Source organism: Pezoporus flaviventris, unplaced genomic scaffold, assembly GCF_033815535.1.
Source record: "Pezoporus flaviventris isolate CSIRO_AGI_PZ_B2104156 unplaced genomic scaffold, CSIRO_AGI_Pfla_v1 ptg000015l, whole genome shotgun sequence".
Classification (NCBI taxonomy): Eukaryota; Metazoa; Chordata; class Aves; order Psittaciformes; family Psittacidae; genus Pezoporus; species Pezoporus flaviventris.
In genome coordinates this window covers 13,027,720-13,039,281 of record NW_026892563.1, presented here as the reverse complement: position 1 = coordinate 13,039,281, position 11,562 = coordinate 13,027,720, and the positions used below count along the sequence as shown (strand labels likewise).

The following is an 11,562-nucleotide window of genomic DNA, read 5'->3' as shown; positions in this document are numbered from 1 at the left end:
CTTTGGTCATAACATTGCATCAGAGTTACATAATTATGATCGCAACAATGATCTTTTGTTGTTAACATTTATGACATTTCATAATTGATGTGGCGATGACATTTTACTGACATAATACATTGAGCTTGTCTTGCAGAGTAAGGTACAAAGACCTCTTCAGCATTCATTTAGGGCTATAAAGTAGCTTTAGGAAGGGTCACCACCAGGCATGTTAGGGTTCTTTACTTTCCTAAATACAATGTGCTGCAAAAGCTGCCATTGATACCAAGCCTCTGACTGGTTTTGTTTGTATTAAGGGAAGTACAAACACAGAACAAACAAGGTGGTCTATGCCCTTGAGAGTGTCTTTCTTTTATTGCAATCATTTCCCTTCCGTGTTTGTCACTCTGATAGTGCTCCACTGTGCTGGGGCATGTGAACCTGACTGACAACTGGCAACAAACACATGAAAAGATTATGTAAAAAGATAAGTGGGCCAGGTTATTTCCATTGCCCAGGATAGATAAAAGGCAGAAGCTAAACAACTAACACTGAATAATGGCTTTTGAGGTAGGGTTTTTTTTCAGTTGCTTAAGTTTAATGACCAAAGGTGGTGATAGTAGTAAAAGCAAACACACACCTATAATCTAGCCGTGCCCACTTAAATTTAGCTAAAAGTAATTTTATAGTATGTGGGCTGATTGTCAGAGAGTAAGCATTCACAGTTTCTGCTGAGTTTACTTGGAGGCTGCAATTGCTCAACATCTCTTAAAACATCCATCTGCAAGGTGTCCTGCAAGGTAAAGCACGTATTCTGCTGAAAGGTTTTGACTAAAGAGGACTCCAAGAATCTCTGGGTTTCAGTATATCTGTGTTAAGCTACTGTTGCTACTGGCATCAGGATTAACCAGGTAGGCACATGCCTGGGGCAGAGCCACGTGGAGTTCAGATGCTTATAGACCAACACTTTGAAATGGTACTTTCCCACTGAGTGTGTGTGATCTTCTCAAGCAAAATGGATAGCAGGTAAGGAAAAGATGTAATTTCACCCACTTTCTATAGCTACTTTACTACTGGAAGGGCAAAAGACTAGATAAAGTGTTTTGCCCATGGTGGTGATGTGGCAAGTCTGTGGCAGAGCAGTGAAACACATCTCTGTGTCCTGAACCCAGGCAAAGTGCTTTAACTGCAAGAGCAACCTTCATACTGCAATTAAGTGATTAATTTTAATCTTGTAGCTGGTATAAATAGAGCTACATACATACTGGGTTTAGTACAATTTAGGCAGCTCATATATGTGATTTTTCACATCAGGCTGGACTATCTGTAAGATTAACACTTGTACTTTAATGTTAGCCCCCTGCTTCCAGCTGGAGTGTGGACAGAGATGCAGGTCAAACAGCAGGAGCTAGCTTTCTGGTGCTCCAAGGCTTTGCAACTCATTGCCAGCAGTTGCTGCTGAAACTGTGTATGACTCCTCACTGCTCCCTGAAACATCCTACACACAGTAGCAGCTCATGTGCGATTTTGTTGTTTGGGGCTTTTAGGCCACACCTGACAGGGAAGTGTTAAGTGCAAGCTCAGTCAAGCTGCCAGCTCCAAAGCAAAAAATAAATGCTAAGTAGACTTCAGATATGAGAGCAGAGGTGAAAGAAGGATGTGTCCACAGTCCATGTGACAGGGGGCTTGGTTCCTATGAAATGATCCTTCCCTTGTCTGGCTCAGCATCCTCCCTGCTCACTGCTGTATGCATAGCTGTAATTTGAGGCTCTGGGTCCTCCCAGGGCCCCAGACAGAGCTGGAAGCTGAGAAGGCTGCAAAGGGTCCAAGACAGAAGAGGCTACAGACAGGATAAGATGGAAACAACAAGCAGCAGGCAGCAGCAGGGAAGCAGCACTGGAAACCCCTTGCAGTGGTGAAAGAAGGAAACCCTCTGACACTGCTGCTGGAAGACTGGCTGTGTGGAAGAGCTGTGCTGGGGCAGGGAGGAGCTGTGGAGGCTGGGTCCTGCATGGGTGCTGAGCCGTCAAACAAGAGCTGGGACACTCAGTCGACCCACTGTCCATGTCCAGCAGCTTCACAGCCCCAGGGCACCCCCAGGCTGAGGCAGGGCTCTTGGTGGGAGCTCCATATTCAAGCTCTAAATAAGCTAAAACTCAAGGCTAAACTCTCCTGCACTCCTTTTCCCTTGACTTGCATGGGACCTTTTCTCTTTGCGATCCCATCTTCCAGCCTGATGGAAGTAGTGGGAAATCAGCCCCCATTCCACAGGTTCAGGAACCTTCCCGTGGTCAGGCCAAAAGACAGAAGGCTGTTGCCCTTGGCTTTATGTCTGCTGGGGTTGCCATGAGGTGTTCCCACCTGGGCAAGATCTGTCGGTTATTCTCCAGCCAGTGCAGAGGCCCTCACTGGCGACTGGATGTCTGCCCCCATGCCTGGCCAGGGGGACAAGCTGCGAGGGTGGGAAGGTAATTCAGCCTTGTTCCTTTTGGCCTGACCTTCACCAGCGTCCTATTGCTTTTTACAGATGTGCCAAAGGAAGCAGAGGTGCCCCAGCAGTGCAGCTGTGGGCGACGTGGACACGTGCCCAACAGGAAGTAGCCTGAGACAATGGAATTCATTGCACACGTATGTTCTTTGTTGATGGCTGTGCTAGAAACAGTGACCCACATGTGGCAGTTCTGATGTCCCCTCACTCCAGCCTCTGCTCCCCTCCCCTCAGTTGTGAGTGACTCATGCAGAAAGCTACACATTCTTCCCCAGCGACAAAATGAATTAACGGCCTCACTCACCTTTCTTCTATATCAGTGCATTAGTGCCTGAGATCCACTGTGCTCTCACTGCAGCTTAAAATGGAAAGGCTATTGCTTTCCCAGTGTCCCAAGTAATTGCTTCATCTGCTTATGCCTGCCTGTACCTCTGCTAGGCAAGGCAATATGCACAGGCTCCTTTGAAGAGGGTATTAATGGTGTTTATCTACTGCATACTGAAAAATCAGGAGCTTCTCCCCTCCCCCTTTTGCTCACTCTGAAAGAAAACAGAAACAAAATAAAAGTCGCGTTTGCAGCACAGTGCCACTGTTACTGTGATTCTATGGGGAAAACCTCATATATCCACCTATTGTCTGAGCCACTACTAAGAGACCTTCATGAATGAGCAAGTTACGAAAACAGGTATCCTTCCTTAGAGATTAATGTGATTATTTGCGTCTGATATTTCCTGCTCTACAGCACAGATTGTTTGTGCCGATGGACAACTGAGAAATATGGCTTTCCACATGGGGGGAAGGACTGTTGCAACACACCTTTATTGTCCTCCTCTGGAACATCATATTAAATTTGTTTTCCATCCATTCCTGTAAATACATTTCCTATAATTGCTATTATGTCAGATGCACTGTAACCCGTCCCCTCCTACGTCAGCTGCATTGTTGTAACCCCCTCTCCGATGTCAGGAAAACTGTAATCCTCCTCTTGCGTTACAGAGGAGCTGCATCTCTGACATTCAATTGCATTCACCCAAAGTCAGACAGAGCAGGGGCAGAGAACAAAACACTAGTTTCTGGACCATGAATTTAACGAGTTCTATGGCTTTTTGGGCATGCACGTGGGTGCTTGAAAGTAAGGTCAAATGCACTTTACACACTCAGGAGATGGCTTTCTCCAGTCACAGACCAGACAAAGGTTACTGTCGGTGCCAAACAGAAGAAGCTCAACAGAATTTCTGCATGGCATTGAATAATGCATCATGCATTCTTACACACTGGTTCTGCATGTAAGCTGTGGTAAAGGGGAAAACAAGAAATAATATTTCAGAGCTCCAAGGGTTAGCAAAATTCTTGCTTCATAAGCCCCAACTGATGAAATTACTCCAATGAAGAAGGAATCGGGGAGGTGGGTTGGCTCACAGTTTGTGAGTGGGACACCAAGGCAGTCTATTTTCAAATGTGTACATGCATGTTATGCTTCAGTCCCAGCGGCTGAGCAAGAGCTCAGTTTGAGTGGGACACCAAGGCAGTCTATTTTCAAATGTGTACATGCATGTTATGCTTCAGTCCCAGCAGCTGAGCAAGAGCCTATGAGCAATAATACATGCAAGGCAAATTTCTTACCTTCAATTCTTGGCACAAACCAAACCTGAGTTTCCAGAGAAGCAAGTACAGGGCATATGTTACCAGAGAAGCAAGTACAGGGCATATGTTATCTAAATATATGTGATCACGGATGACAAGAAACATGGAAGAATTTTTTTGGATGGAGTTGTTAGTTAACATCCTGGAAAAATCTTTCACAAGATAGATAGATACTGACAAGACAACTCAAACCCAGATGGTTTTTCTATGATATTTCAGAAGAGCTTTGAGTTTGGGGTGAAGTAAGCAGTTTGTGCTACTGGAGAAGATTGATTGTGATGCCTCAAACAGGAAACCAGATGTTTGTAATTCAGCTAGAACTACTCCTCTTGTTATGCAGCTGATATAACCAGAGAGCCCAAAGCTTTGTGCTCGCATTCAGCAGGATGTGTTATCTTCAAAGTCTTGATGTTGCATGTTCTAGATCAGTTTCTGGGTTGGCTCAAACTTTTTATTTTCTGTCAATAGAGATCACCTCTCAGAAGTTCAGTGATCTAGCTTTTCTTTCTCTGCTCAGTTTATGCTTTTCTGTTTGGCAAATGGTTCCCTGGTCTTGTAGTACATACTGGGAGAAAAACTTTACAATTAGATCTGCAACTACTAATCTTGCTGGTTAAGATAGACAGTGTCTTTGTTTAAAGGCATGCCCTTGTAGAAGGTTTGATCATTATGTGAATATAGCAAGATCATATTCTATAGGTATTTTAAAGAACAACACTACTAGATGCATAAAACATAGAGGTCAGACTGGGAAGAGATCTAAACAGCAATTCTTACTGCAAGCAAGGGTGAGAAAGTTGGGAGCTGAACTCAACTGAAGCTTCTGGTCACATAGATGCCTGAATAGGAGCTGAGCTTTGTGGTATGGATTCTTCCAGTCAGCGTGATCCTACTTTGGTAAGTCACTTATGTCAGCATGGGTTTTAGAGCTGAAAGCCTCTAAATTCTGTCATTCATAATAGAAAGAGGAAGAGCATGAAGAAGGAGAACAAAATGGGTATTGATTTGCACTGGGTTCCAGTACAAAACCCCTTCTGGCTGGTCAGTGTGTGGAAGTGCCTATGCACTGCTCTGTAGCTGCAAATGGTGCATCCTGCCAAGGGTAATGGTCTGGGACTGTGGTAATTGCATGTATCTTGCTTCACTGTGTGTCAATAAAAAACAATGTGATGGGCAAACCTTTCCACAGACTCATTCATTATTGACAATAAGAGATACTAGATAAGAAAGTCAATATATTTTCATCTTCGTTGCCTTGACAGCATGGAATTATTCTGGTGGTTTTTCCTATCAAATGCAATCTGACCTGGGATTTGAGGCTTTAACCTATTAGTGATACTGATAATACTTTCCTTGATCGAAAAAGTAAATTTCTTACCTTTGAAATCAAAGTGCTGAGCCCTAAAGGAATATGTGCCTTCTCTGGTAGTCTTAGAAGGTGCTTCTGATGCTTTTGGGAAGCGAAATAAGCTGTCTTACAGAACACACATTGAAATGGATAAACACAAGCTTGCAGTGTAGTATGGACAATGAACGGGAGAGAGCAACACTCATCATCACAAGTAGGATGGGGCTGTGGTGAGAACATCTATTACCACATCGTTGCAAGACAGAAAGGTATTATGAAGAAGCCTACAACAGACTCCTCTGTTTTCAGAATCTCTCTTTTTCTCTCTCTCTCTTTTTCATAAACAGGAGACTTGTTAAATAACACAGCAGCCACATGAGCATTTAGAGAGAGTGTACTAATGCAGCAGCCTTTATGAAAAGGAAATATTGGTTTGGGAGTCAAGGGTTAGAAAAAAATGCCAAGACCAAACCCACAGAATGCTCAAGGAGTATTAAAAGCATGAACGGCAGTACAGTTCGCCAGGACATCCAATGCCGGTCACTGGAACAATTCACTGAGGAATTTCCAGTGATAATGAACTCCCAAGACTCTATGTCCAGTCTCAAAAACAGACAGAAAGACAGTTTCTGTTGAACACATTGCTAATGGCAAACTGTTTGCCCAGCATTGGATAGCAGAGTGGGGATATGTGGCTCATCACCCGTGAAGAACCTGGGACTTGGGATCTGACTGCTCACTATATCATGAGGAAAATGTGGGAATGCCTGAAGGTGAATTGAAGGAGGTTATCACTGAAGCTTGGATGGTGGAAACATAGTGATAGGAAACAGCAATACTGAACTGGCACTGCAGATTGGGGGGTGTCACAGGCTCCTGAGAAGAGTGATACCTGCAAAAATTTGATGCCAGCCATCAGAGAGACAATTATCAAGGAGAGGGCCTATTTCTGGTGATGGAAGTGCGCCTTTTCCTGACAAATGAGTCAGGGACCCACAAGAATTCTGTAAGACAGGCTGCTCCACCTGGAAGCTGCATCTGGAATCACCAGCAGCTCTCTTTACCCAGGGCTTCACTCTGAGGCCTGCCATTGTGTGTATAATGTGTGTGTGCATCTGGAGGAGGAATCTCCTCTAAATCACCTTGAGCTGCATGCATGGAGGCAACACGCCCAACGCTTGGCATTACCTACCCCTAGCAGACTGCTGTGACCCAGGACAGAGGGTGAACCATGAGGAGACAGGTGCAGATGCCCTTTGTATGGTGGATGTCCACATTTTGATGGTTCACATTTCCATTTGGAATGAGCTCTCAGAGGATATGTTCTTGCCAACTGCATGGTCACAGCATCACGTCCTGACACAGAGGGACCAGCAGTTTTGTGCTGCCCTGGCAAATGTCACTGGAAAGGACAGGGAAACTTTGCAGAAATACCACTTGCGTAGGCTGCTGGCCTTTACGGTCTCGTTGGTGAATCGTTTTACATAAAAGCCATTAGTGGACACAGTAGAAGCTCAGCGAGTCATAAAACAGTTGTCCTTATAAACCCAAGGCAAAAAAGGCCTGGAGTAATGACAGCAACTTTTTGTCACTGGAGTAGTATGAAAAAGCTAGGGACTCCTGCTGAATACACAGCAAAGAATATGCCAGAGCAGGGAGCAGCCAAGCACTCCTGGGGAAAAAAGGATAGTGGAAACATAGGAAACAGCAATACTGAACAGGCGCTTCAAACCCACTGCTTCTCAGACCATGGGTACCAACCATCCCCCTGCCAGATGGGAAAGTCTGAGGAGGGACAGAATCAGGCACGCAAGCCTTGACCCTTCCCTTGCTGCATGCTGCTTCTGCAGGCTCCATTTACTTGCTGCCAAGGTCAAGTGTGGGAAGGTTTATATACCTTGCCAGCTCCTTCTCCCAGGAAAAGCCCTGGTCTCTTGCCTTCCACTATTGGATCTCTTGACACTAGAGGTCTTTGGGCAGTATATAAGCTACATGCCTGAGGCAGGAGGGACTCCACACTCTCCTTCACAGCTTTTAAAGCCAGCTCCGGATGTCCATACAGAAGCCAGGCTTGCTTTGTGTCCTGTCCTCCATCCTTCCTGGCCCTGGGGGCAGCCCAAGGGGAAGGGTTGCTCCCAGGGTTCCCAAATGGCTCAGTTTCATCTCCCAGTGGTTCCCAGTGGCAGTCGATTATCCTTGAAAGCCCTCACAGCTGTCGAGTCTTTCATTTGCTCTGGAGCCAGGATAACTGGTGTGCTCCAGGTCCAAAATAGTTTAAGACAACTGCATCCTGTCCATCTAAAAGTCACCCTGCAGGTTCTTGCAGACAGCCCCCAGCAGCTGCTTAGTGTTTATGCACACTGTTTAACAGCTGTATTTTGGAAAGGGAGAAGGGATTCCTGTAACGTGTGCAGTTATCTCAACTGCCTTGGAAAGAAACAGCACACTGTCTGTCCAGGCTTGACTGAAAATGCCCTCAGCCAGTGTTAACTGTGCCAAAACCATAATTACCTCATCTTCCTTGTTCTTCTGGGCTGAGAGCTGTTTTTTATAGGGGATAATAGCAGTGCTGCTTCTTTTCCTAACAACCTCCTGTGAGATGCTTCTGATGTCTCTGTCTTGAATTCGCAAGTGCAAGAAAAAGAAATCCCCTACCTGCTCTGTAACCACCTGGCACAGAGGCAGGATATTCTGCCTGCTTTGAGGCAGATCAGCTTTTGGCTGCAGCATCACCTGATGTTGAGAGGTAATGGAAGAAGGTGCACGCTGCCAATACAAGACAGATTGTGGTGGTGTGGTCTTCCGTTTCCAAAGCTGCAGTGCTTTTCTGCGTAAGCAACCCCACACAGTCAGTAGATCGGTGCATCCTCATTATTCACCCTGCAAAAAAAATGAAGCCTCTGCAAAATTTGGATGAGTGTGTACAAAGGATTTGGACAAGCTCTGGTAGCGCTCCAGGTACCCCACAGAGTGGACATGGTGAGTCTGGCAGGGTTGACTGCCCACCCACTAGGTTAGATTTTCTGCTCAGCGACCAGCATTAAGGTTTGACTTTAATTAACAAGAAAAGGGGGAAAAAAAAAAAAGGAAGCCTTTGCATCATAGGCATTTTCTTCTCTCTAACGGCTGTGATCCAGCATTCACCTTCCTCCTCTACTCGCTCCTGGGGAAAGACCCTTTTTATCAAACAGTTGTGTCAGCACAAAGATGCATTTGCCAGATCAGTAAACAGCAGTGACATATGAAGCTGCAAACAGGCTGAACTTCTGTTTCAATGACTAGAGAGTTTGAGCAAATGCAAGTAAAGGAAGGTATTTGACCCTCGGCTCCTACCATCAACCCCAAGATCAAGGGTCCTGTTGACTCAAGAGACCAACCTATCAAGAGATCAACAAGAGATCTGTGAGTAGGAACATCCTTTTTCCTCCACACCATGAAGGAGTAAGTCATGAAGGAGACTGATTCACGATGAAGATTTCTCTGACATACTGTCTTTGCAGAAGGAACAAGCCCCTCAGTCCTAGGTTGCGTGGAGGAGCCCGATGCAGTAAATGAGCCACAGATAGTTACTTATGGTAACCTGCATTAGTAAGTGAAGGAGGGCACACAGACCTGCTTGTCTATGCTGCCTAACTGCTAGCTCATTCTGTGGGTCTGTTTGAGCTGCTCCAACCAGCTGTCTCCAACACAAGTTTGCTCAGAAAAGGCCTAACCCTGCACAATGGAAAAGTGAGTGAATAAGTGCAACACAGGGTTGGTCTGTAGGCTGGGGATATTTTGACTAGCAGGATGTGAGTTTTCAGGATCTGGCCCTTGGGATCTGATGCACAGCCCAGTGAGCATACACACTAATTCAACAGGCCCAGGACAAACAATTCTGACTTCCCCGCTCCTGCATATGAAGCATTTTTAATGTCTACATTGTGTTGAACAGTGAAAACGAATGCTTTCCTAATAATTGTTCTCAGGGAGAAGTGGCATTATAGTCAAGGCATCCTTCAGAAACGCTATGAGTCAGAGGAGAGGTAATTCCAAGACAATCTTGCTGTTAGCTGGGGTCCAAGCTATGAAGATTTTGCGCAGCTCTGAGCAAACAGAGCAAACAGAGATCCTAGTAGGACTGTAATTTTGAGTCTGTCATCCTTTATTTTCCCTTTTTCTGTGAAGATGTGTCTGTTCTGAACCCCACGCCAGGCTTATTGCATTGCCTGTGTTTGCAGGGGTAGAAGTACCCTTTGGATATGTGGCTTGCATCATTAGTCACAGCCTTTGATCCTTCTGCTCCCATTTCCTCTGTGCCAAAAGCCCAATATCTTTCTTTTTGACACCACTCTGCAGGGCTCAGTCCTTTCACTGCTGCACTGAACAGCACTGCAATGTTTTCAATAGGTCCTCAGGAATCCAGTGACCCAGCTGCAGCCCAAAATATTCTTGTACATATGTGTTAATAACATCCAAACACTGCTGAGCAATAAAATGCAGCAGGGCTAATGCAATGCTTCTAGAGGACTGTGTAGCCCTGTCTGGGGAGTTGGCACATGAAATGGCCAGCTGTCTATAGCATGCAAGCTTTGCTAATGAGTTGGACACGTCAGACAGGTGGGTTGGGCATTCAATCCCTCATGCATTTAATCTGCCTTTCAGACCAGAAACTTCCCGTGCCATGGATTGTGTCTCCTAGGTAAAGAGTTAAGCACATCCTTGGCTCTTTGCAAATACCACATTAACAGCTGGCTTTTTCAGTGGCCAGAACTTAAAAAGCACAAGCCAAGGAACTGGAGTTCTCTGGGCGTGAGCTGGGGGTGTGCTGGGGGATGCACAGGGACAGGACAAGAGGCAACAGAAATGGGTTGCAAGAGGGAAATTCGGGTTGGGTACTAGAAAAATGTCTTTCCCTGTGAGGGTGGTCAAGCACTGTACCAGGCTGACCAGAGACGCTGTGTAATCTGCAGCCTTGGGGATACTTAGAGCTCAGCTGGATGAGTCCCTGAGTCACTTGTTCTATGTTGGCTGTGCTTTGAGCAGGGGCTGGGACCATATGTCATCCAAGCTCCTGCCTGACCTGCACAAGTCAGTGGTTTAATGACTCTATGGTCAGTGCTGGCCAAGTCACAGTGATTCAAGGAGGCACCCCAAGGATGGAGATTAGGCTAAATTCTCCTCTGCTTTATAACTGTTAAATGAGAAGGTGCAAGAATCCTCTTGCTCACCCGGGGACTGTGGGGAGCTACTCTACATCAGGGACTTACAAGACTGTATCTGCTATTGCTTGTCTCTAAGCTACAACTTTATTAAAGCAGGATTTCTCATCTGGCTTATAGCTTATTTGCAAGACGCATGGTTCCAATCAGCCATGGAGCACACTGTTCCTGCTCAGCAGATGACATTTAAGCAGGGATTTCAGTGCCATTGGGACCCTGCAGCAGCATTCTGTGGTCAGGGCATGAAGCTGAGCTGTGGGAAACCCATCTGCCTCTTTCAGACCAAATGGTGGGAGTGGGATGTCCCACCAGACAAGGAAGTCTCTTAACTCTCAGGTCATCCTCTCTTTGTCTCCAAGCTATGTAAAGAGCCTGTGGAAAGTGGGAGCCTGTGGAAAGCAGAACAACTCCAGCACAAGGGACTGAGAGCAACTCACCCCCAGAGAGCACAGAGACGCGGTCAGGATGCTGTGGAGGAGGCTGGAGACATGGGTTTCCCTCAAGGGGTGAAAAAGTTGGCTTTGCATTGCCCACATCCTGTGCGACAGCCCTCAGCCCCGGGCATGGAGGCACCAGCATCCACATGCATCCTGCCACTTCTGCGAGAGCAACCACAGCAGGAGGGGAACAGGCCTCTGGGGGTATTTGCTGTGGGTCAGAAAAGGGGCTCCATACTTTACAAAACTTACAGCTCTATATTGCTGCCAGAAGGACAAAACAAACAGTACCCCCAGCAGGAAGCGAGTGGGGCATGTCAGTGCTCAACACACCTTAGCTAGAGAGCAAACAAGAGAGAAGGAGGTGGGCAGGATTTGTGACTGGCCCTTGAAGCTTTCAGCACATCTTACTCTATATAGGGGTAGTTTTCTGTGACTGTATTGCAACACCATAACCACCTCGCA

General features: G+C 46.0%; 1 long non-coding RNA gene across 2 annotated transcripts in view; it reads right to left on the bottom strand.

Moving 5' to 3' along the window:
- Positions 1-11,562, bottom strand: part of LOC133269331 (uncharacterized) — a 68,376-nt gene that overhangs the window by 1,249 nt on the left and 55,565 nt on the right. For both annotated transcript variants that reach the window (XR_009743417.1, XR_009743416.1), the window contains exon 2: positions 2,772-3,006. This is a non-coding gene — a long non-coding RNA (uncharacterized LOC133269331). The remainder of the gene's footprint in view (positions 1-2,771; positions 3,007-11,562) is intronic.